The sequence below is a fragment of the Chamaea fasciata genome, unplaced genomic scaffold, assembly GCF_029207755.1.
Source record: "Chamaea fasciata isolate MVZ Bird 193981 ecotype frontalis unplaced genomic scaffold, bChaFas1.0.hap1 SCAF_8, whole genome shotgun sequence".
Classification (NCBI taxonomy): domain Eukaryota; kingdom Metazoa; phylum Chordata; class Aves; order Passeriformes; family Sylviidae; genus Chamaea; species Chamaea fasciata.
Window position 1 is genome coordinate 20,353,046 of NW_027094093.1, and position 27,651 is coordinate 20,380,696.

Sequence of the window (27,651 nt, forward strand, 5' to 3'; positions counted from 1 at the left end):
ACGTAGGTAGGAGAATTCTAGAAGCTAATGTGTTATTCTGTTGAACTGTGGTGTAGCTTCCCCATCTGTCAGTTTTTTATATGCTGAAAGAACTGAATAGAGCCAACCTTAAATGACTAATTTCAAAGTGGTGATTCTGAGTAATGTACATTTAACAGGTATTCTGTCTTTCTTGTTGAACTGTCAGACAGTAGCCCAAAGTTTACACATACTTTGCCTAGGATGCATATTTCTGCAAAAAGTAGCTGAGGGGAAATCTCCTCTGTAAGACATCTTCCACTGATGTCGTTCACTCTGAAATATTGCATAGTTGAAACTCACAAATGTAACTCCCTACAGAAGAACCATATGGCAAACTCAGTTGTTTCCAGGTGCTCATAAATTACTGTGCACTTCTCCTCTCGGTATACGCAGCTTAGCATTAAAGAAGATGAAGAACTTTGCTTCAAAAAAAATGGAAAAATATTAAAAATCAGCTATTCTATTCCTGCTGGCTAAAAAAATTCCTTAAAAATTTTGGGCCAGCTTGTGTCCTTGTGAATCCAACTGGAAGAACCCTCATCAAAGTCAAATCCCACTGAATTATAGACAAGGTTCAAGTGGGTTTGTTCGTTTGTTTTTGTGGTGTTTTGTTTTGTTTGGGTTTTTTGTTTGTTTTTTTAAATCTTGGAACAATATAAATACTTAATACAAATTCTTTGTACTGAAAAAGAGAGGAGGAAGAGCTCAAGGTGCTTTTTTTCCTATAGTGAAGTAAAATATGGCAAAGTATCTCAGTAGTAGCTCTTCTGTGAAATAAGGGAGACAAAGTGAGAGTTGTTCTCAGAATTCAATTACTGCTAATTAAGCTCCCTATCTAGCATGAAAAAAGAAGCCTTTTATTCCCCTGGGTTCTTATCTCTACTGATAGTCATACAAATCATGAGATAAAATCTGCTCTCGTAGAAACGATTTGTAACTGACATAGGCGTATCAGGTAAACTTAACAAAGCTGACAAAAAATTCCAGCAAAAATTATTTATTGAAAGTTGCACTAGTTCTGTATCTGAAAAAGCATCTGTAACTTCTTTTGTTTGGGATGGTTTTTTTTCTTCTGTATGATTACATAGCTGCAGTTGCCTGCAGAATTACAAAGGCTTTAAGTGGCCATCAGCAGTTTCCAAAATTTAAAGTACCTCTTGGAATTCATTCTCAATGTTACTTTGGGAACCAGATATGAAAAGTGAGAAGAGTGTGCCTGAAAAAGCTTATTAAAAGAAGATTTCCATTTGGCATGAATTAATCCCAGTTTTTCTCAAAACATCATATTTGCTCAGAACTAAAAAAATCTGAAACATTTCTGGATCTCCTGGGGCAACCTGTCAGGAGTGATTGTATCAATGTGACTTTCATTTAGTGAATATTCATAAAATCCAAAATACTTCTGGTTTATCAAAACGGAGATTGAAAAAATCTGTTTGCTGGAATATTTCCAAACAGTTCTGTTTATCATGGTTTCCATGATATCTGGGCATAATTTTCTTTATGCACATAAGTTTCAGCAATATTTCTAGTAAAAATGATGAAACTACAATTATTCTCTTCAGTGTATGCATGCAAATACAAGCTATTGGATTAAGTCTGGGTGAATGATAACAACGTAGTCTTTAACTTTCCAGGATGAATGAAGTCAAGTGTTACATTCCTAGCACTGACAGTGTTCCAAGACTGGTTCCTTGTCTCTCACCAAGACTGTCAGTTTCAAGCAAATGTAAGCAAAATTCAGATGAGTGATTGGTTAATTACTGGCTCAGTTACAGTCGTAGGTACAGCCTCTTGTAGCAGTGGATAAATAGTTTTTCCATGAGAGGAGAGGGCATACTTTCCAGTGTTTGGCGCAAGGAAATTGTTCTGGTCATTGATACAATCAGTCAACATCGAGTCAAGTGCCACCTGCAATAAAAGTCAAGGCTACAACTCTCCCATGTGCCAAGGAAGTAATTTGACCTGTGTAAATATGTGTGTGTTTTGAGTCCATGTTCTTCTAGGCTAAAGCCACAAAACTTAATTTCACTCTTTAAGCAACTGAACTGCAAGTGGACTAATTAATTAACTATTAGCAACTGATGTATGTTACACTGCTGGAGAGGAAACTGCAGAGAGTATAGAAAACTACCTCCTGCTAGGATAGCTCAGAGAAGCTTTTGTCTGCTTATTAAACGTAAGTTATAGAAAGTCAGAAGGATGAATCAGAGAAGGCATATGTGTGAAACCCGTGCACCTGATAAGCATAGCAATGAGGTTAATATAGAAGCTGTGATACAGACATCTGTTGAAAACTTCTTAGTATAATTGTGTGGTCTTTCCTGCTGTGAAACATAGCAAATACTGATGAGCCTTCTCTTGAAAATTGTAGCCAAACTCTTTTTGAGGTTTTTGGGGCTTGTTTCATGTGTCAGGCAGAAATAAGGGAGAGAGAATTTTCACACTGACAGTGTAGGCTAAAAGAATCTTTCTTCTTCTGAAGTTCAGGAATGAAGCTACAAACTGTAAGCATAAACATAGCAGCAGTAAAATGTAAAATTTTTAATTTCTTCTATTAGATCAAATTCTCCAGCGCTACATTCATTACTATACTTATCATTAGTAAAAAAGCAGCAACCCTGCAAATTCTAAAGATGCCTAGGTTTTAGAGTAAAGGCTAAAGATGGTCTTTATCTCTGATGTTTTAGTTTTCCAGAGCACAGGACGGGGGGGAATTTATTCTCACTTCACTTCATAGTATTATATTTACTTTTCTGGACAGAGCCACTAGAATATAGAACATCCTCTAAAAAGATGGAGTGGCTAATGGTTTAGTGAGAGCTTTTCTAGCAGGTGTTTTGTCCAAGTTTATATAAAATATACCCAGACAACCTCGATTTCATTTGAACAATGAATTTTTTTTGTATTTGTGTGGCCTATTCCTTTTTTCTGCTTCCAGCTTATTTCTGCTTGGCTTTGCTGTGCTCAATACTTACAGGTGCTATTCACAGTAAAAAAAAAAACAACAACAAACCAAAGCCAACAAAAAAAACCCAAACAAACAAAAAAACCCACCAAAAACCAAAACAAAAAAAACAACCCCCCAAAAAGAACAAACAATTCTTCAAAGCAGAAAACGTGGGTTTCAGCTTCTAAATCTTTGCATACATGTTCTGATGAGTTTTATGCTATTGAATATATGCATATTTGAATTATCTTATGGCCCAAGGCATACTAAAACTGCTGGGTACTTGAGAAGGAGCAAGGCACACAGAAGCTGGAATCTACACCCTGGAGTTTACTTTAAGGAAACACCTAGTTCCCTTATGTGTTTATAAAACACTGTATTTTGAAAATAGTAATTGAATTACCAGTATGGAATATATGATGTTACCGGAAGTTCTTAAGTCATAAAATAAGGAAGGCCCACCCGATAAATTCAGTGTTGGATATGGGACACATGTTATAGGACTCTCTTTGCTGATATCATCAAACCTCAGAGTTACTGACCAGTGAAAATGATTTGTCTGAATAAGACATTGGGATTGTATCTACAGGCATTGCAATGCCTGAATTTTGTTTTACAATAGCAAGATTAAAGTTGCATTAAATTGGATCAAAGAATAGAACTGAATTGCTTTTTTTAACTCCCTTGTCCTTTTCTATCAAATTACTGATATACGTGCCGTGTACTCGTGTACTTCTTTCTTCTCAGTCATGATGTTTTACGTCATATTTGTGAATTTAATTTAATGGCTTCTTTTTTTTTTTCTTTCTTTTTCAAATTTCATTTGCCAGATGACACTGGGAATTGAAAAGAAATTATAAGAAAAACAACTGGTCTAAAAAGCCACCTTATCTACACTGAGCCAAAATTTACTTTGGGAATTGCAAAGCTGGTTAGTTTTTTATTTTAGTGCCCACTTATTCTGCACTTGGTTTCACCTGATCTATACAGTCCCTGCCACAGTAGAACAAATGCTAATTAGAACTGTGAAGTGCTAATACACAACAAATAATTAATAGTAGTATCATGAAAGCATAAGAAGAAATATTTCTGAACAGATGGTCTGAAGGCCACAAGTAAAGTAAGTCATAGAGGTTTTGCATGTATCTGTATAATCAACCAAACTTTCATATTATGATTTTTCCAGTGAAACAAACAAATCTTATCTTTGGAGGTTCTCCTATTACCAGCAGTAATTTTCTGCTTTTGCAAACCTGCACAAACTAATCAGATAGTAATAAGAAAGGTTTTGATCCTGTTCTCATTGACTTCATTCTGAGTTTAGCATTGACTTGGAAATGATCACTGCTGGATGGAGAATTATTACATAAAATAGAATCTGTAGCAGGTGACAATTTTGACTTGGAATTTTGCTAGAAATATCATAAGTAATTCTTACTATTGACTCTTTCCTTAATTTAAATTGCTAAAATAATTCACTGCTTTGTGACATAGGTTCTCATCTTACCTTGATAACTAGGATAACACTAGGATAACTTCCTTGTTTGGAAGAAAATTACAAGATTGAATTAGTAGAATATTCTTTATTTGGGAGATATGTTAGATAATTTGCCTAAGAATAAACTAGAAAAGTAAAATGATCAGTAGATTTTAAGTGCATGTTGAAACAAGAGGCAAAGCAGAAGAAACATTTATTTAGAGTATTCTCATACAGTTGGTATTGTCTGCATCAGAAAATTGAAGTCCTAGGCAAGGACTTGTAGGAGGATCCTAGGCAAAAGCACTTATGCAGGTGAAATCAGTAGACGCTTTCCTAATTAAGTTAACTTTAGAAAGCTCTTTCTCTGCTTTGTTCCTTTTTTCCACTTTGTTAAACTTTATTGAATGATCTGTGACATAGATCCTGAAAATATAGATGTCTGTTAGAAATGCACTGGCTTCCTGAGTGGCAGAATTTTTATTAGTATACTTAGATTTTCAAGATTTATCTTATGAGCACATTAAACTTTGGAGCCTGCTGTGTTCTCCGTTAAGAAACTTTAAAAACTGTTCTATGAAGTTTTATGTTGTCACATTAAAAAAGATACCCTTTCCAGTCTCTCATATCAAACTCTATGCACCATTTTGTCCTGATGCAGACAACATTTTCAGTCAGCTTTATTTTACGTAGCTCTTTCTCTGCCATGGGATTCTCTCTGCCAGTCATGGTTCCTTCTCCCTTCCTGTTGTGGTGCTTTGTGGGTTTGGGGGATTTTTTTTCCCTGTTCAGACGGCAGGAAGTATTTTTTTACTGGAGAAAAGGCCAAAGGTGAGGATACTTCTCAAATTTGGAGGTGATTCTCCAAAAACCTGTATCTTCCCCTTTAGTGAAGATTTTCCCTCCTCTCTTGCTACCATTCTGGGGAATGATCAGATGAGGCAGTTACTGCCTGCTGTGTACAGCTCAGCCAGCTGTAGCAGGACACTTGCAGCTGGGTGGCCATCCCAGCTGTGATTCCAGCTGGTGCTTGATACCAAGGAGCACCACCTGCTTTTGCATCCCTTAAACATTGCATCTTGCCCATCAAATACTGGGACAAAACCAATGTAACTGTCATTAAAAACCGTCTTTAATGATAAAGACCAAAGCACTCTGAGCTTTTAAAGAAATGTTAACATGTAATTGAGTAGTTTTAATGAGTATAGAAATTGTAATTCTCCAGTTATAGATACATGTAATGAGAGCGATTACCATGGAAGAATAAACCATCACTGCTATTATAAAACCATAAACTGTTATTCAATATACTATAAAATTCAAAATCTAATTGAATGTGCTAGTTTAGCATAATTCCCACAAGCCATCATTCTTTAACATTATGAAATGAATGGGGGGGTTGTGGAGCTATTAATTGTTACTGACAAGCAATAACCACTGGAATGAAACTCCTATTATCAGCAACCATTAATCACATTTACTGTCATCTGCAATGTCAAAAAAAATATTCTAAACAGCTAAAAGGAATTTATATCTCATACGTTTTAACTCACTTTATAGAAATCAGATGGTCTTTTGCTGGGATAAGCAGGGAATTACAAAAGGGTATTTTCAGTCCTGCTCAGTCTCATATTTTCCAGTTTAAAAACCCCTCCCACTTTATTGCATTTTGATGGAGGCTTAGGTGCTGTGCATGTTTATCTCTATACAGTTACGTATGATTTATGCTATAATTGTTGCTAGCATGGTGTTATTGCAGTCACTGGCTTTAAAAATAAGAAATTATAGAGATTATCTGAGCACGCAGATCACTAGTCTTTTCCAGGAAAGCAATTAATGTTGCTTTTAGGATGCAGCTTGATCAAGTGTAGTGTTCTTGGAGATGAGAGCGTAAACAGGAGTGACAAAGTCTTGCTCAGAAGATGTTGTTCTATATTTTTCATCTTGTTCATTTCTCAGATTCTGCTGTTTACTTCAAATAATTGTTTTCCTTTGAACCCACACAGTATTTCAAAACCACAGATGTACATCTCTGGGAATAAGGGGATAGGAAGCTGTTCAATACTAGTGAGTGGACTGGCCATTTGCACAGCATAGACATGGCAGTTAAAAGGCCTTGATTGCACAATGGGATCTGCTTACTACAAATTTCCCAAAAAATAAATAACATTGCTGGACCTTTAAGAGCTTATTGTGGCCCTAACTCTCAAATGATATTGAGGTTTCTTCTGAACTACAGAAAATCATTCTGAGTGATCAGGACTTGAGACTTTGCCAGTTGTTTACCTTGAGAGTCTCTCAGCTTTTGCTGGCATAAAAAGACTTAGATTTAGGATAAGGAAGCGTTTTGGAAGCAGAATAAGGAAGCAAAACAAGGAAGAAGACTAAGGAAGAATTTGGAAGTACCAGTCCACAATATGCTGTGAATAACTTCATTTTGAAAAAGCACTGAAATCCTAAGTATTTTCTTTACTATATTATTGTTCACTCATGGTTTCAACACTTCATAATCCAGTGAAGATACAAGTACTCCAACACAAATCAGCAGAGCATGTGTTAACATCTGTTCATAATGCACTGCAAATATCCAGCAGAGTATCTTTTTAGAAGAAACATATGACAATTGATGAGTGAACTATCAGAAGAAGGCCTAAAACATACACAATTTGTGTTTAGCTAGGTCTGAGGCACCTCTAAGGGCCAGAGCAGTTGCTTATTTTTCAGGTTTTTGAATAGAGGTGTATCTATAAAATTGGATATAGTAGTGCCTCTGGAAGTGAAAGTCAGAGGTTGACAGTACTAACAATTTTATAATTCCAGTTATTATTTATATAACCAGTTTATTATTTATGTAACCAGTTTTCCAAATTTTCAAATACTGCATTTTCACTAAAACCAATGTGGGTGTAATTGACAGCATGGTTTGATAGTGTTCAGTGTACTCTTGAATAGGTAATATCTTTAAGATTCTGTCCTCTGAAATCCTCTTAAGATACTGTTACTTAAAAATTGTGGTTGGATAAAAATACCTTATTTCTGATTTTCCTGCTGAATGCAATTGAATGTTCTTCCTCTGAAACACAGCAAATTCTTGGCCTACCATCATTTTCTTAAACTAGCTGAAGACATTGAAAGTGAACATCTAAGATAACAATAAGACAACATATAAGATAATCAATATTATACTATAGTACTGTCATGATCAATTAATCAAAAAAATTAAGTGCCTAAATGAATTGAACTAGCAGAAAAAACTTCATCTTGAGAAAACTTTGGAACATGATTCTTTCCTTGACTTCAACTCCCCAACTCTCATTTATAATTTTCTTGATGTTTTTTCTGAGTTGTTCAATGTGAAACCTGAATAGTTTGTAAATTTAGTAAAAAAGAGTAGTAGAAATAATAACCATGCTATGATGAGATTTTAATTTGAAGAATTCATACTGACATTCCGTTTCCCATATTTAATTAAACATTTCTATCTTTTCATAAGAAATTACTAAGTATTTAAAAACATTTTTTTCCATTCCCAATTTAAAACTGCTGCACTGAAAATTTATCATAACTAACACATTCATTTATGCTTGTTGCCAAGGTGACAGAGTTTATCGGAATAGCAGAAATCAAAGTATTTAAAATGTAGCTTTAAATTCTCAATGTAGTAGGGTAAGGTAAACACTAATTCTGTCAAACACTAGCTATCTTTCATTAACATGGAATCGAATTCATTCTTAGAAGAAAAAATATACAAATATTACCCTGTCATGTAATAAACAGACTTCCTTTAAAGAAGATAATAGTAGACAAATGTTTGGTAATTTAGCAAGTCTATTTACAACACCATGTCTCTAAACTTGAGCTGTCAGTTAACTCGTATTCAAGATTCCTGCTCACTTAAAAAAGAAAGAACACCTTTGAGAATAGTAGTGAGAACTGGCTTTTTCCCTCCCTTTCTCCCTCCCTTTCTTTATCTCTCACTGAATAATAACCCTCATTTAGTCACATCAGTCATTTCTGCCATCAGCCTTTTTCATGGCTGGAACAGAAACATGAATGGCACGCACACTGAGATGTGTGAAAACCTCATAGATTTTGATAAGACACTGAAGAATGTGTCATGAGTTGGTGTTATCATTAGCTGAGAAATGAAAATGGATGCAGTAATTTGTATAGCAATTACAGCTTGGCCTCTCCTACCATTGCTGGGCAGAAAGTATTTACAGATGCTAACCAGCGTAGTGGCAAACCTTGGGGCTGATAAACCGCACCCAGTGAGTTTTGGTAGTAAGTACAAGCCAGCAAGGGCCATACAGCCACCATCCACTGTTCACTTTCCTGTGAGCTTCTGTTTTCTTCAAATGACAGGTGAGACTGTTAAATGATTAAAAAAAATAATAATTTTCCTAAAGCTGGTAAAAACTAGCAGGAAAGCACAGTGTGTAGCCCATGATAGGAAATATTTGGAATTAGAATTTATCTTATCCTGCTAGAGGTCTGGCTAAATGGAACAATTTACTTTTTGGCTGCTCAAACTGAACACTTGAAAGATGACAGATTTGAATATGTCATCTGAAATACCGCACAATTATAATGAATAATTTGAAAATATTCTGTTCTTTTAACAGATCTTAAAATGTCTTATTCAGTAGACTACGGCATTTAGAGCCTCCTAAAACCAGCAGGCCTGTACATTTCTGGTATTTGGTATCACAGCATTTCTTATTTCAAATTTCAGTGGCAACTGAATAATAGTTTCCAACGAATAATCTAAACTTGGCTGGATTTTGTTTCAGTCAGAAAATTCTGCATATGAATTCTGATATATTGTAAAGAGAAAGCCTTGTTAAATTTGGAGTAGTTTGTTTTGGTATTCTTAGGTCCAAGGGACAGCTCACTTACCTGCTATCAAATGGACACAATTAATTTTTTTATTTTTTACTTTAACTATTTTCAGCAAATACCCTCCCACTTTATTGTTTTAATACTTCATTTATTGGTTTTATTATAACTGTGCCTATGGAATCTCATTTAGAGAATACTGATTAAATGTTCTCTCCAGACTACCCCATGTAAAATTATCTTTGATGTAAAACCGTATTTTGGGAATATGTGTAGCATTGCACATAGCATTTGCTGACTTTTGAGTCAAATCTTCTTTAATGTTGTCTGTAGGCCTCTACATATCGTGGCTGGCAATTTCTTCCTCTTAAAATATTCCTGACAGAGTTTATTACTTTCCAGTGGCTGGAAAGTCATGTATTGCCCTTCCAACTCTTTATTTAGTTTCATCTCCGTTTCAGTTACAGACCTTACTGATACAATTAAGAACTATGCAATTTGCCCTCATTTTTCTATATGCCTTGAGTGTGTTCTGTTCTTTCACTTTTAGTGCCCTCCCCAAGGTAATACAAAAAGATAACATGCCATATGGCAAATGGAATCAGCTGTAACACCATGCAGTGTCTTTTATCATGCGGCTTTTACATTATGACGTTCCCAAGTTTGTAACTGATGAATATTGCAAATCGTAGAGAAACTCTGGCTGTATGATGCTGCTTCTCCCATTAGAGACATCCTTGCTGATACTCTGCAAGCATGCAGCAGCTATCAGTCAGCACACCAGGAATTGGCAGAATGTCTCCATGCGTGGCAGTCCTCCCGAACTGCAGAAAGTTATCATGAGCAGAGTGTTGCATTATCATGAATTGTGCAACACATAATTGACATGTTAGCAGTAGTAATGAGTTTTGTATCGTTTGTGAGGCTTGGCTAAGGATTTTTGTATGTTTTAATGTCTTTAGAGTTCTTGGGAATTCATAGAACGTGTTTTTTCAGTCATGAATTTCCACAGGTTTGGAGCCAGTCTTCTGAAACACGCTGTCTGGAAGCATTAGATGCTGTTCTATGAAAACTAAATATTAGCATAAATAAGGATTTTGTAGATGAGTTAAAGTACTTCTACAGGGCCAAACTCTAAAGGAATTTCTGTTTTGGGGATGTACTAAATGAGCGTGATAAGCTGATGGTGTTACTTAGGAATGCAAACACCTGTAAGTAACCATTTCTTAATACTTCACGTGTGTTGCTATACCAGCATCTTAGGTTAGCATTAGTTTTGTGAGTGGAAGGGAGAGGTATTGATTAAGTAGATAGATCTGTAATGTTTAGCTATGGTTTTCTTTCCATCATCTGTTTGTGGCAAAAATATAATTTCAGAAAGTAAGTATTCAAAAAGTAAGTATCGCTAAAAGGTTTATAGGATGTTTCTGTCATGAGCAGTTCCGTCAGGTAACATGCAGTTAACCTGGCGTCCAGTTTGTTTTAGGGAATAGAGATTATATAGTCTCCATTGTGTTTATGTTCCCACTGTGGCACTGAAAGCGGTGCAGCAACTTTTCTCCAAAACAGGAGAGCAGAGGAGGAAAGGATGAACTGTTCTTCCCTGTTCATCCAGATTTGGTCTTTGGTAGATATATTTCTACTTCTCTCTGTTCATTCCTAGGAAATGTAAGTGTGCCCAAGCTCTAAACAAACTTTTGACCTGTCACCAGTAGGAAGGGAGATGTGGGTGATAACAGGTGGTGCTTTTCTGCAGTATGCTTGTAATGCCCCAAGAGATCAGTTCAAGGACAGGACATTATAAGGTTTGAGAACTTGGGGCTGTGGAGAAGGAAGAGGAGCACACACAGCACAACTCACTTTTACTCCTCTGTCAGACCACTACTCAACTGGCTTCCTGTAGCAACTAATACAATAGTTTATTTAAAGGAAAAAAAAAATGAAATACAGGATGTGGATTTGATTAAAAGAAACGTAGAACACCAGTATAATAAATATTTGCACTGAGGGTAACAACAGTTTTACTCAAAACGTTAATTCCTTGTGTAAGTGGGGGTTAGTAGGGTATATTTATTGTGTGGGTATATATGTCCTAGACACATACAGAAGGAATTCTCAGAAGTACTAGGAAGGGCAGGATAAACTATTTGTCACAATTCTTTGTCCATTTTACACTTTATAGAGAATCACCTGAATTCCTTACCTGATTTTTTAGAAACAGCTCCGCCTTTTTGTCCTTAATTTTTCATTCTTGCTTATCTGCGTCGTGTCTACTGCTGTTCTCCACTGTTTGCTTGTCTCCTCATCACATATGAAACCAGTGTGGACTCTGTATTGAAAAACCTGCATTGACAAAAATGCATGAGTTACGTATGTGTAAATGACAGGCTTCTTGTTTCATTTATTTTTTTCCTGTCTTCCATGAAAACAGAGATAGAACAATTAGAGACTTGGGGTCAAGGACTGAAGTAATAAGTTTGCAGATATGAATACTGACATAATTTTATACTGCTAACCACATAAATCCATGCACAAAACCTGTTTATATACTTTTTTCTGCACAAAATGTATCAACACAAACATGTAGAAATAATGTATGTCTTACAACAAAGAATGCATGCTGATGAGAAACAGAATACAAATGTTTGTCCTCTAGAAGCCCAAACAACATGTTTAGAGTGACCACTCACGCTTAGAGGTGTCACAGACTAGTTTACGTGCAGCACTGACCTGATTTCTCTTAGGCCTGGTCTTGAAGTTTACAAGGTGCCTATCTAGACGCCTCTGCAAAGTTCAGTGATTTTCACAGAATTCTGATAAGTTTGGAAGAATTATCCTTAGATTGGAAATGGCAATTTTGTAAACTGTGGTTTTAAGATTTGTCTGTTTCGTTTTCCAGTTTATCATTCTTTGGTGTTATTTGGGGGTGCGTTTTGTTGTTTTGGGGTTTTGTTTGATTTGTGGGGTTTTTTGTCTCTTTCTGTTGTGGTGGGGTTTTTTGTTTTTGTTTTTTTTTTTTTCTTTCCCACAGGACTTACATCTTGGCTTTTTCCAGTTCCTAACAATCCTTCCTCTATCTCTTATGAATCTTTTCCCACTGTGCTTTTGAATAATCATGCCTTTAGGTGAGAATTTGTAAATTAAAATTGTTCTGTCCTGTGTCGTGACCTTAGCTATTACCAGCATTCTTGTTTCTAAACCTCTGACTTCCTTAATTAAGCTCAAAATAAACACCTCTTTGTGGAATCTGATGATGATTATTTGAAACAACATATTTTTGTCCTACAGCCAGATATGAAAAATAATTAAAATTTGGGAATGTACAATAGTGCCAAGGAATTTCAATTGTATTAAACTGTTGACTACTGGGATTCTATTTCTAGAATTAAAACCATATTTTGAAATAATTTTTATGTTCATGGGGAATTTATTTGCTTGAGAAGGACAGCAGCTGTGTTATTTGACCCTTTTCCAGTAGGATTTGTGTCAGAATGAAGACAAAAAGCATAGAAATACTTAAAATTACTTCCTTTGAATGGTTCTACCTTTAATGGAGAGTCCTTGAGTGTCCAGTCTCAAGGACTGCACAAACCCCTGCACAAGCATGCCTGACAACTGAGCCTGGACTGGCAGCTTTCTGTGCCTTGGAGGCACCCCAATATTGTACAGTGGACAGAATAAAAGATGTAATTAGCTTTAAAAGAGTAGAATTAAGATTCACGTTTCCCTTCGTCTCATTGCCAAAAAGCTTTACATATAATAAACACAGTCATCAAAACTCACTTATGACAAGTAAAACTTGGCTTGCGCATCATTTATCAGAGTTCTGCCACTAGTCTCGTCTTCAGACACTTTAACATGTAAGATGTGTTGCCTTAGAGCATGCCACATTTTATTAAGTATCCAGCTTTTCATGGGGATGGTATTAAATGAAAAGCATTCTTATTTGCCTGGAAATTTATGCCATACACCAAATACCGTTTTATCTGTGATTACTTAGCAGGAACCATCTGTCACGTCCGCACCCCCTCAGTGCTGAGAAAGGCAGAGACTGGAGGTGAGAAGTATATTTACTTCTGACAACAAAAGCAGCTGCTGCTGTTACTTTTAGCTGTAAGGCAAACATGCTGGAAAAGGTGACTATCAGCTGTAGTTCTAGTGTACTGGGATCAAATACGTCTGTTGATGACAGCAAATCTCTTAATATTTGGAAGAAAATTGCTTTATGGATTGTGTCAGGAGGGCATGTACAACCACAGCTACAGCTGGGAGGTAGAACCAAGAAGAAGAAACTTTGGGCTAGAAAAGTATCAGGACAAAATCAAGAATTACCCCCTTCTCTTGCCTTCCTTTTGGTAGAATATTATATTGCGAAAGACATTATTTTTCTCTAATGATAACACAAGATTCTGAAATTAAACACAGCAGGTAGAAACAGCCAGCACAGAATTTAAAAAAAAAAATTTAAAAAAATTGCATATGCATATGCTGAAATCTTTTCCAGTGCTGACAACTAACTATTCCAAGTGGGAAAGGTACAAATTCTGCTGTTCATTCTGCCAATTTCCCTTTTTAAAACTCTGGCACTGTGTTTTGAGGGCTGGGTACTCTAATCTCTTTTATTCTTACCATCATCTATCAGGCTAAGAAAGATACTTATAGAGACAAATAATTTTTTTTAATGGGATTACAGAAAATAAGTATACTTTTAAATTTATGGGAAAGGGAAAGGGGATATTTCTTTAGTAAAATCACTTAATTCCTGTTACTTTCTTTCATAGTGCACAAGGGGAGCATTGTGCTAGGATGCAAATGTACCTATTTTAAGACCAAAATATAAACGTTAGTGGGAAAGGGCACGTTATGCAAATTTGTTTCCTGAGTGATGGCTCTCCCTCCCTGATGGTTCTAGTAAGACAGAATAATTTGGGAAAATAAGTGGAGTGCCCTGCCCTTTAGCTCTTTTCATGTATATCCCCTTGCAAATATGATTATGACAAAATAAAACGTTCATTTAGGCGGGAGCTTCTCCTAAAATGTTTTCAATATATCACTATAGAAAATGTAGAGATAAAGCAGAGCTATAAATGACAACACTTCTAGGAAGGGAAAACAGATCAACATGCCTTACTCTGTATTGCACTCGTTTTCCTTTTACAGCCCACCTGTCAGTCCTGTTATCATTGTCTAGAAAAGAATTTACAGTAAGTCTTTGCTTCAATCAGTTTCCATGGTAACTTGGTTGTTTTAAAACCTTTACATAAAGATAGCTTGGTTAAAATGATAATAACCTGAACTACCTTTCCCATTGCTCAAAAATAATCAGATAGGGGTGCCACTCCACCTGCTCTAGTTCCTTTGGTGTCTACAACACTATTTCAGTAACCAAGTCAGATCAGCTTGCCATCTGGAAATCTCAGTTTTCGGAGATGGAGGGTGTTCAGGCTGCTGGCTACTGTTTGTACATGACATGCTGTGAAGCAGAGAAAATCATGTCCGTGTCTGGAGTCCTGAGTTCAGTGGGGGAGGATCCCTGTGGATGGACAGTACCTACAGTGGGGCTGAAAGCTCCAAAGGACCATTGTGTCTTAACATATGAACCAGAAAAGGCAGACTTGAGGAGAACACTTTTCTCAAAGGCATGAAAAATAAATTCCCTTCCGACCACATCAAGTGGAAGAAAAATTCAGGGAAAAAAAAACGAATGGAAGTTTCAATTGATTCTAAAAATATTGTGATAATACCCCATCGTTGTGGATTATGTATGTTTTATCCAGCTCTTAGTTATCCCTTATCCAAGTTTCAAGTATATCTCTCGTACTCGTGATTTCTGATTCTCTGGCCCAGTTTGACTTTGACAGTCTTTTTTTTACTTCTGATTACTTTATACCAATTCTCATCTAGAAGAAAAATCAGCATTTTTTAAAAGTAACTTACAAAACGCACATTTCAATTACAGGGAATAAAAAAAGTTAATGTGTATCTGACAGAGCTCTTCAGCAATAATTCTGGAAACTTGCTGCATTTCATAGAAGATGACACCTTCTGTGTGCTATCAGAAATTCTTCATCTACTCTTGTTGTATTGGGTAGATTAATATTTATATAAGAAGTTCTCTGTTCCATTAGAGGTACTGATAAAATTCATGAAGGAAATTTTACACATCTGTGTCTCCCAGGCAGGCATTTGAAAAGCTGCTGAACGAAGGTATACACCAGTTAGTTTATACTTGAATTTTTCCAAAGACGTGGTAAAGATCTCATGTTTCAGCATGGGAAAACACATTATTTTCCATGGTAAAGGGTTGTCCAGCTGGTCCATATTAAGCATCTTAAATAACAGAGTCAACTTGGTCATCTACTGATTCCTTTAGGTAATGTAATCTCCCTGTAATTTAGTTGCCCTTTAAAAGGAGTCAATATCCTTGTCCCAAACCAAATAATGTGGGTGTACTAGAAGTTTGATTTAGACCTACATAATTCCTTCCCAAAACATTAAAGAAAAAAAAAAAGCTTTCAAATATATTTTTTCCAGCTCTTATTTTTAACTAACAGTTTCATTTACTCCTGATGTCCTAGCACTGTCCTCTAGTCATTAATTTCTGAGAGAAGAGCGTTGTCAAATCAGGGTATCATAAATCTACTGAATTCCTTTCATCAGTCATGGCAGTAACGTCTTCACAGTACTCCTGTGTGTCAGTAAAGCATGACCTTCTCTGACTGATCTGTGCAGACTATGCTTAATTGAACTGTGCTTTTCCAGTGAGCATTTTAACTTTCACACAATGATTTTTTTCAGCAGCTGACATCCAAACAACTGGTCTCCGTTTGCTGGGTGAAAGAATAAATAACATCTGATGCTTTGTCAGTTGAAAAAAAAGTAGTTCTTATTTTTAGTACTTTTAATATCTTTTATCTCAACTGAACAATTAAATCTGCTTAAAATTTCCATGGTTTTTAATTCCTTTTATAATCCTATGTTTAAAAAAGGAGGGGTGATTCTGTGCCTCTTCACTTTTCTAGCATTATGGATTTCATCCTGGTGAAAAATCAGTGCTCCAGAAATACTGCACCTTGATATGAAAACTGAGCATACCAGCTGGCTGCCCGAGATGGGAAATTCCTTGTTATACATGGGCTTTAATGCAGTTCTTACTTCATTCAATTAATCTGCTCATTACAGTGTAATGCAACAGGCTATACCTTCTTTTGCCATGGAATTTTTTCAAATATACAGCAGATCAACTGCTAATTGCAAAACAATCTCAGTAATATTATTTGGTATTTCAGCCTCAGATTAAAAATTACTGTTAAATTTAGAGGGTCTTATTCCTTATTTTTTAGCTCATTATGCTGACTTACTTTTATAGAAAATACTTCGCTTGATTAATTTTTATTTTGCAATGTCTTTTATCATAGTAATTATTACCAGGTATTTGAGACTACCAGTATCTATTAGTAATTTAATTGTCTGCTGGTAGGATTCTAAATAGTTAATCTCTGTGCTTTAAATAATTTCATATGTTTTCCCCCCTTTTTTCTCCACCCTCATATGCTGCTCTATACAGCTTTTTTTAAATTTTGTATACAATTAATAAGACTTTATTTGATACCTATTTTCCTCCTCAGTGCTTTCTAAAGACATATATTTTGAAATCTAGTTACACTGTGATTAAAGTAGAACAAACCTGTGTGGATAAAATAATTACAGCTCAAATATTCATGCATCCATGAAACGTCACATTACAAATCTCAGACAGCTCTGCTGTTGAAAGCTAAATGGGCTTTGTATAAACAAGTACGTAAAATGAGAATTAGTAGGGTAAGAAGTTGACTGTATTTGCAGTTGCTGCTGATATATGCTTTTGAGTTGGATGAACTTTGCAATGGTAATACGATCCTAAGTCTCCCTCTTTCCTGGTTCCTTTGGTCCTCTTATGTCCTACGTGATGCATCATCCAAACCTGCGCATTCTGTCCTAAACTTACTTTCAAAATACCTTTTCTTCTGATTTCCTTCTTCTTGTGCAAAGTATCTCCTCTCCCTGGTTACATGTGAGAAATGATGGTTTGAAGTGTGTTACACAGGAAGAGATTAGCAGAGGAATACCATAGTGAATGTTACCAGAGAGGAACAGGAGGTGCAGAGAGAGTTAGGAGAGTGTGAAGACAGGGAAAAGCAGTGCTTTGTTTCTCCTCTCTGCTTGTTCCTTCTGTGAGTAGCACAGCCAAGACAGGAGTTTGAAAGCAAGTTTATCAGGATGACAAAGTTGTTTGCTGCCAAATTATCAAAGTAGAAGGGCCCATAGAACTGAATCAGACACTTTCCCTTTGGCATATGTGGTTTGTTTTGAGTCAGAACTGCAGCATATTAATAATCTCATGCTCTTTCCTTTTGCTGTTCTCTTGCCTCAAGTCCTCCTCCTGACAGAGGCACTGGCCTAAATGCTACTGATCTTTATCGTTGTGAGTTGTAAACTATAATTATTTTATAATAGTGCAGGATAGGACAGAGCAAATAGTTGCAAGGGACAAAAGAGATAAAAGCTCAGACCAAACCTTCAGGCACAGTTCAGAGACCAACAGATCCTGTTCTGGGAAGACCAAAACATATTGTCAAGAAGTGTAATTTAATTTAGTTTAATTTAACCTAATTAAGAGATTCTTGTCTCTAGGAGCTCTTTGTGATGACCATTGACACATGGAACTATCAATTCTTTGTCTTTTAACAGAACTGTTTTAAAAACTATACCAGTTCAGGTCATACTAAAATTTTAAAACTTCCCCCTTATTTGGAAGATAACTGGTTATCAAAATGATAATGTTTTCATGTCCCCTAAAAACACTGAATAAGTAGATATGTATGGTTTCAAACTGAGTTTGCTGTCTCAGGGTGACAAAGACATGCTTAACCATTAGGTTAATTAGGTCTGGAATATAACAGAGTTAAGCTAGTGAGTAGGACTCAGGGAAATTCATATTCCTTTCATAGTTCCTAGGCTTTTCTTCCTCTTCTATAAAATTGAGAGACCATGAGTTCCAAAATTTGGGCAATGCTAAGAAATACAGTCCAGACTGTGATTCCCAGCTTTTAGGAGGAAGAATGAGAGTGCTGTGGTGTATGCAAGTACCTAAACAGTCAAAAGAAAATTAATAATATCTTGTTTCTGGTGAACCGTCATCATTTTGTCTTGATTTACTTCATGATTGGAATTTCCAACATGAAGATTTTCAATGATATTACATAAATAATTCTAGTGTAATATATCATTCTTCCAAAATTTATATCAGGTGCCAGATGATTCCATTTCTAAAAAGAAATGCATGCTTCCCATATTACTTTCAGAAGTATTGTATAAGCAATTAATTTTCATCTGTGTACTGAGAATCTGGGGTTTGTGGGTTTATTCATAAAATCCAAATTAATTTGTTTGATTTTTCTTCTTCCTTTCCTTCTTTAAAAAAGTGTAGTTTGAAGGAAGCACAGAATCAGATCGAAGAAGTAATTCTGGGGTCTTGAGATTATATGGCAATTACATATCCTCTTACAAAGAGAAAAGAATTATTATTTTCTAAATTACAGATGTGAAAAGAGTCAACTATATGTCTTAAGCTGCAAAAAAAAAAACAGAGTAAATATAAACAGAAAAACATTGTTCATCTGTGTCTGGCATTGTTCGACAAAATGGGGCAAATATTGATCTAATATGCAGAATATTATGAATTTCAAGGTTACACATGCCACAGCTATGTGTCTGATTCACCATCTTTGAAGTCCAAAGTGCCTTATGGATGACTGACCTTTTAAACTGGAAGTGAAGCTCAAAGGGAAATGGGTTTGATAATTTTTGCTAAGATGTCAGTTTAGTCAGTCAGAGAATAGCCTAGAAAAGTAGGATTAGGATGAAACAGAAATATTTTCGGAGATCTATCAATGTGTAAATGTGTAAGCTTCTCTAGTCACCTGTATTTCTCCCCATCATCTCCAAAAACACAACTATAAAATCAAGATGTATTTGAGACAGTGCAGCATGTAACATTTAAAGAAGCTCAGCTTTAAAAGGGAGAAAAAAAATCAAATAAATTCCTGTGAAAAAATTAGGGTAAGACTCTTCAGAAAAGCAGAATTCAAAACATGTGCTGAGGAGCTGAATGCTGATCTGAGTCTAGTAAAACCCTTAAAAATATATATATAAATCTGTAAAGCTAGTAACTGTCATTTGTGTAAGTGATATTCTAATCTTTGTTCTGTTCAGGTGTTTTGTTGTCAGGATTGTTTTACTTTACTTTCCCTCTATCCTTTTAAAAGGATGATAAATCTCTTAACACTGTCTTTAATACATACAAAAATACCTATCTAGCATCTCTTTTATACTAAATGCCCAGTCCTTTATGGTCCATATTCAGAACTTTCAGTAGCTAAGTAAATTGTTTATGCATGACTATGGAAGATACTATAGTTAGAGCTTAGTAGATCAGGAGCCCTCTGAAACACTAGCCAAACTTAATTGTTTTGATGGAGGAACTTAACAGGCAAGCATTTTTTTCTGGCAGTTTTCTTTCAATAGTAGTATAATAGTGGGACTTGTTGAATTGTTATGGGGGGGGGGTGGGGGTGGGGGGTGTTGCAGTTTTTTGCTTGATTTTGAGAAACAGAAGTTCCAAGACAATTTTTTTGACTCAAGAAGCTTAGTCACTCATGAGAATTTGTTACCTTTACTACTATAAAATTTACAAACCCAGTCATTATCAAAGCCATGAAAATTAAGTAAAATCAACTATGGTGGACTTAAAAATACCTAAAATAATTTTTTAAAAATACATAGGCTCTTTTTCATTTCTAAATGATGGCTGTAATTTTCTCAGCAATGCAAATTTTAGATTTTTAGATTTGGGGAGTGGGAGTTGAGAGAGAACAATGATGCATTCTACAAATACAATGCAAGAGCTAAGTATTTTTAAGGTCACTTCTCCTTGTTACAAATATCCTTGATGGCTGCCTAAAATCAATTAGATTTAATACAGTCTCACTAAATTTCTGTTCCTCAGTACTACAGTAACACATTTTATTCACAGCACAAGAGGCAGTTTTGGAATTTTTAAAATCCAGAATTAAAAAGAAAGATAATGAAAACAAATGCTGGTTTTGTGTGCACAAGGTCATACTGTATTATGGGATTTTTCCTCTTAGGTTTGCTTTTCATTTCTATGAGTATTACATTGGGAGATCATATTTTAGCTATTTTTTGTGTGTGTGTATCAGATGCCCAGGTGGTATAAGTGAGTTACACCTTTCTCATCTAGCAGAGATTATCTAGCTTCATGAGAATTTCCAAGTACTTAGTATCTTGTACTAAAGACTAAATGACTTGGCAGGAACTTCACCACTGCCTTCTCTGGAGCTAATGGGAAATATTCACATTACTCAGTTTTGAGCTACTAGCTCAGATCAGATGCTTAAACAGAAATTTAGAAAAGGTAAAGTTGATTTTTTATGGTCCAAATCCCTATTTAGCAAAAAAGAAAGAACTATATTCTGTTAAGCTCTTTTTTGAAATTCAAATTATATTGATACCTGAGGGAAGTGTCTGACTAGAGGCTAACAGGGTTTGTATGAGCTCTAGATGATTAACCTACTTTATATTTCTCTCATCACCCCGCATTGGTTAATCATTATCTTTAGCAGTGTCTTCAACAATCAGATAAACTTTTTTTTTTCTATATTTAGAAAATGTTAAACTAATCTTATTTTTCCTTTATTTTCCATCATCCTTGGCATGTGATGGAACATGTATAGTTGAATTAATGTAAGACAAAAATCCCCAGTCTCTATTCTTGACTAGAATCAGATGAATTAATTCTTTACTGTCCCTCCAGGCCCAGTATCCATTACTGGTGAATCAGATAGTATGAGTTTCTAACTGGCAGTGAACAAATTTTAAAATTCAGTCAGGCATTTTGTCACTCAGAATCTGGTTTATCAGCTGTTTTGTTTTTTTCCTGAAGCATTAGACAACTGATTGGGAAGTCTGGTAAAAGGAAGCCAGTCTCTTGTTTCGGTAGTTTAGTGATGCAGTTCTGAGTATGTGTGAGGATTAGATGGTGTGTTTCCACTCAGAAAACAATTACACCAAAGTAGGAGGACTATTGGGTTGCCAGTTATTAGAGATGGGCTTTCTAATGGTGACTGTATCACAGAGGTGAAAAAGAGTTTTCCAGGTTCATTTCCAGGCCACCAGCTGCAACACTGCAGCCACAACACAACTAGAAATATGTAATCCATCTACTCTTCCATTCCTCTATTTCAGGGATATAAATTTTGGTCTTCAGCTTTTCATGGCAGTGTTTCAGAATGTTGTCAATTACTGGTGTTACAGTGATTTTTTCAAATTACATGAGATTTTGCAATGGCCAGTTCTCCTCTATGTGAAATATATTTGCAATTCACAGAGGAATAATACAAATGGACTTTTATTGGATCTCTAGAAAATTTTCTTTCTGTATCCTCACATTCTCCTATAAAGTTTCTATGGTTTTTCTTTAAAGAAAAATACACTAGCTGGTTCTTACAACACTCTGTATGCTTGAACCATAATGTCACATGTGATATTTTTAACTTTTCTTAAGACCTAAATTAATGAGAATTCAAAAGTATATTCTTTAACACATTTGCAAAAAGGCCATACGTAGGAAAGGAACATACAGCTGTGCTTATAAATGTGCCTCATAATCTTTTTTTTTTTTTTTCTGGTAGAAAACTATGTCAGCTTGTTATTAAGTAAAAATACATTTAAACATTGCTGAGGAAATCTTTTGGAGGAAATAAATATAAGCAGTTCATAAATTTTTTATATATAACCCAGACATTTGCAGAGAAGTTTTATTTTTTCCTACAAGGAATACCATCGTAATACCAGAACATGTAATTTCTTTTGAAAGAAAAAAGTACTTATCTATGCCCAGTATCAGGGCAGAGTCAGCCTTTACAACCTCAAATTAAAGAACCAATTATGATGAAGAAAATGCAATAGGGAGGAAAAAACTAGATTTTGACATATGTACATTTCTAGATTGAATAGTGGATCTGATTTTCATTCAACTATGTGCTAAATTCTGCAAGAATACCTAATTCTTGTAATTCATGGGGCTATCAGGCTAAAGAAAATAATTTTCTCTGGACTTCAGAAAATTACCTAACAGCATTGTCAGGAATAATCCCCAGGAAAAGTCAGTCTTTCTTCTTTTTAGTTTTCCTGTACATCGTCAAACAGAAGTATGCCTCACTAAGGAAAGTTATTAAAAAACTTTTATACTTACTGAAAACACAAAAATCCTTGAAAACTTTTATGTGGCATTGAAAAAGTGCAGAAGACATGGTGTGACATCAACATGTCCTACAGAGAGAATAGAAGGAATGCTAGCTGGTGAAAGTGCTCAAGTGACTGAGAAAGAGACTTGGAGCACATGCTGCAGAAGGATGCAAATGAAAAATCAAGAGCCTGTCTGATTCTCTGTTAGCTTCTTCACCTCAGTCTGATAATTGAATAACCTTGAGCACGTGTCCATGATGCTCTCGCTGCAGACCTAAGGTGCCTCAGCCCCTCAAAGCATTACTGCCCTGGGCTCAGCTGCCTGTCCCCAGCAGCAGTGTGTGAATCTGAGCCATGCACAGGGGCCTGTCAGACCTACCTGTGCTCAGAAATCTGCTTTATTTACGCTGCCTCTAGATGGCCAGTGCTAGAAGTACCAATGTCAACTAAATAACTAGGACATCTTTGTGGTGGTAAAGACTGGCTAATTTCGAAAACCTTTTATTTATGAGAATCCCACCACAGTTAAGAATTACATATTGTGAGCATTTAATAAAAAAAAAATCCAACATGCAAAATTGATGCATAATATTATCTTTAAATACAGCTTCTTCAAGAAATTCAGTGCCACATTTTTTAACATTTCCCAGGCTCATATGTTTCAGAAGCTACATATTTAAACATCTCTTTCCCAGAACTGTAATAACAAAGGATTTCATTAACAATATTTAGGAGTTTAAATTATTGCCACAGAAACTGATATATTATAGTGCACAAGGGAAAAGAGAAAATACTTCCCCCCCCCCAGCATATTCTCAGTGTATATTATATGATTTATAGGGAGAATAATCACATAAATAAACTATGTTTTTCTCTTTGAAAAGATATAAAGCTAGATTTATATCCAAATTAAGAAAGTGTTATCAAAATTAAGTAAAAAATCCACCAGCAAAAATCCAACATGAATACTAAGCACATACAGTATAATCTGCCTGCAGACAATTTGTATTTGAAAAGTTTCAGAGCATTGGGGTTTTAGAAAGAAACTGTGAGGAGCTGCTGTAAATTCTTGAACATAAAAGGTTTTCTAATGTGCCATAATAAATACCTTATGATGCTGTGATTTTTTTTTCTATTTCTACACAGACTATGTACTAAGATAAATTTCCTTTTCCATCCCTCCATCCCTCCATCCCTCCATCCATCCATCCATCCATCCATCCATCCATCCATCCATCCATCCATCCATCCATCCATCCAATCTTCCATTCTACTTCATTTTACTTTGATTAGATTGCCTGCTAGGTCTTATTCATTTAGTACAGACTCAAGTCTTCTGCTTCCCACCCATTTCCATATTCCTTGGCCATGTTCCTTGGTGGTAACATGTCATGTACTTGCTGGGCAGATCCTCTCCTCATCCTGGACCATGCATGCTGGAGGTAGTGGATCTACATGGGACAAGTAGTTTTGCCAGCAGTTTATTGTCCTGGAACAGAACAGAGGCACCAGCATTGCATTTAGTGGGAATTTTTTTGCCAGCTGTTTGTTTGTGCCACCACTCTTTCAACCATGAATTCTCTCCATGTAGAGAGGTATTTCCATGGTGCTACTAACTCCTCTGGTCAGATTTGCAGAACAAAAGAGATCAGTGTGCTGGGTTTGAGTATAGCCTTTTAAGTCATGCCAATATTGTTTTAAAATGACATCCTTAGTATTTCACAGTTAACGTAAGGCCATCTACGCACAAGCTATTTAACTTTATCCTGCCCATGACCTCTCGCGTCCATCTGTGTACTCTGAAGAGCAGCTAAATAAACTTCATTTTTGACAACTCAAACACTGATGGTGCATCTGCTGCAGAAATGAACTTTATGAGGGACAAGAATCTGTGTGGGAGCCCAGAACACAGGGCTCCCACAACGGCTCCCACAGGTCAGCTCACAATGAACTTGCCTGAACTACTGGGTGAATTGATGCAATCTGCAGCCTACTTTTAACTAGTAGAACTTTCACAACAAAACTCAATATTTGAAAATCTACCTGGTTATATTTATTTTGTGCTTCAGATGCTACCATTACACAGGCATAGAAAGAACCTTCACTGGTAGTTTTCCACGCTAAAATGCTGTAGTAATTCCTGTTGGAAGAATCCACATAATCCTGTTTAATTTTTTGTGTTTAAAGTGTGTGATATAGCTCTTTCAGTAGTTTTGACGTGTTTATCAAAGGTGATTAAACACTGGAAAATTTTCCAGCTCAATTCTCAGGTGGAAGGGACAAGCCAAACAAGCATACTCTAAAACTGGAAGTGACCTCAGTACAAACATGTATTAGCAAAATTAGCTACTTCTAGCTAGCTAAGATGGTGTACCACAGTTGCAACTATGTTGATTTTAGTCCTTCATTTTGAGGAGCAAATAGTCAGAAATTCTCCCTTTTGTTGAGCAGAATTTAGTTTGTGCGTCCCACTGCCAGAGTGTATTGATCAGCTCCAGGGGAAAGTACACCTTGATTTTTTTGACATTTCATTCCTTTCTATGAAACAAAGTTTCCATTACAACTGTAAGAAACTGAAACTTCAGCAGTGAATCCAGAGTATGTTTTAGGGGTTCTATAGGTACGAAATGTCAAAAAACAAAGGTTAGCAAATGCTAGTTGTAATTCAGCACTTGGTACAGTACACCAATACTCTAGGTACAGTCTGTTAAGGCTAAGTTGTCCTTCAAGCCGAAGAAGTAAAAAAAAAAGTTAATAGGACATTTTGCATAGCTCTGAAGACCTAACTGTCGGCTTGTCCATGCCCTCATGCTCTAAACATAAAGTATTGTTTTCCACTGTTTCAAGCCAAAATACAAGTTTTATAGGGTATTTTCAATCTCTTAGTATTTTTCTTTTGAGTTTTATGACAACATAATATCAACTTGGTGAAACTGAACTATGACATTTCCTGGAATGCTCTGACTGTATTAAACCTTGTCCTCTCTGAACTTGTGTCTGTACTGAGAATAAGACACAAGGTATTTATTGCCAGAATCTGAGAACTGCATGTGCCTCTACCCAATACCATTTAATCTCTTGAAAGTATTTGAGTATCATCATGTTACAACACAGAATTTAAGCTTACATGATCTGGGAAAGTTGCCGTGTATTCTTTTGCCGTTAATTTTCCTGGCACAGATCTCAGCTGTTGTGTATCTTTATGTTCTCTCAAGTACAGCAGGTTCATCAGTGAACTTTTAAGATTTCATATGCTGTCCATAAAATTATTGCAGCAAGAAAATAACAAAAGTGTATACAGATTATTGCCCTTTTTGTTACTACAAATATTTAATTGGCCTTATAGCAAAAGATTTACAGACAGCTAGAAAAAGCAGAACAAGAATTTGATTTAATACAAAATTCAAACAAACTCACTATTGAACTGTTTCTGACACAGGTTTGAATTGAGAAAGAAATTTAAACATACATATTTTCTATATAGTACTAAATACTAAAACAGAGAACATGCTATAGCATCATTCTTAATGTACTGCATAATGAGTGGAAGGGGTAATTGGCACTGGCTGTGACTTCAGATCATTGCTAGCTGCAGCCATTACTGTCCAGAGTTGCATTTTGGGCTGAATGCTGACTATTCTGTCTGTGAAGAAACTTCTGTTCCCTCTAATTAAACTGGATAATGCAATTCGTGAACTGTTTCTAGATCAGTGCTCTCCTTACTTTAATGGAAATCAATGAAAAATAAGTAGGCTTCTGCAGGAGGAAATAAAAGTACCAATTCAATCTCAGAAAAACAGCCCATGAAGATTTGTCAGGAGTAAAGCACATTGGTGACCCACAGCCTTCCCCGGGCTTAATGCGCTGTGCTTGCCTTGGAGATGCTGAGGGCCAGATGGAACTATTTCATGCTACTTCGAAATGAGTTATCAAATCCTGCTGCTACTACACAGCCAAATAAGCCAGAGATTTGAAATAAGTTATCAAATCTTGGCACCAGTGCACCACCAACCAGTGGTTTTGCAATAGACTGCTGTGGAATGACCAAAACAAATCCCGGTAAAAGGGAAGCCAGAACACTTCCGTGACTGCAATTACAATAAAAAAGGCTGCAGCTTGCCCAGTGAAGCAAATCCACCACCTCTAGAAACCTCTTCTTCATCAGGTTTTGCTACTTCAGCTTCTCTTGAAAACTGGAAAATATAACAGTCCCTACTGTGAACAGAAATGCAGCACCAAATTAGATTTTCCTAGCTCTTCTCTGGTTTCTTTCCCTTTGCCTGTGCAGAGGGAACTTTAAATGATTTGCATTTTTTTCTGTGGCATTCTTCCTTTAAAAGAGAGAACAGCTCCCTGCATTACTCTGGAGAGACCTCACTTGGGTAATAGTGCATGATGTGTTGCTCCTACAGGAAACCAAGTGGGATTTTGGACAGTAAAGCAGAAATTGAGTTGCTTTTCTCCTTTTAACAATGTACCTGTTTAGATATAAGTCTCTTTCTTATTTGTTGGCAGAGGGTGTGTAGGTCTTTTAAAAATATTGTTAGAAAAGGTGCAGTAAAGGTGGTTACCAATTTATCTACGTTAGAATATGATGCAATTTGGAGAAAAATATTAGTAGGTTTTGGTGTGAACCAACATTTTCATTACCTTGTAGTTGCTACGGTAAGACAACTTTGTTGTCTGGAAAGGTAGAAAAGCCCAAACTTTATGACAGTGTTCCAAATCTGTACTGAAAAAAATCTGTCAAAATTCTAGTTTTAAAATTCTCCAAGAATCTTTCATTCGCAGATGATCTCAGAAATCTGAGTATTTATATCTCATTTAATGCACGCACTTTATAACTATCTAGGATGTTCAGTGATGATACTTAGGTTTCTATGGAGATTTAAGCATATTATAAACCAGCAACAAAAGCCCTTCAGTTCTGCAGGGGCAGCAAGGTGGATGACAATGGTCCGGAGTCAGCTGCACAGGAATAATGCACCTCATTGTAAGGGGTTGGCAGGGAAGATGACCAGGCCTCTGTCTTTAGCTGCAGAGGGCATCTTTAAAA

General features: G+C 36.0%; 1 long non-coding RNA gene across 1 annotated transcript in view; it reads right to left on the reverse strand.

The window, feature by feature from the left end:
• The window catches only part of LOC136293345 (uncharacterized), a 131,179-nt gene that overhangs the window by 37,138 nt on the left and 66,390 nt on the right, over positions 1-27,651 (reverse strand). The window contains exon 2 of the long non-coding RNA XR_010722139.1: positions 11,491-11,630. This is a non-coding gene — a long non-coding RNA (uncharacterized lncRNA). The remainder of the gene's footprint in view (positions 1-11,490; positions 11,631-27,651) is intronic.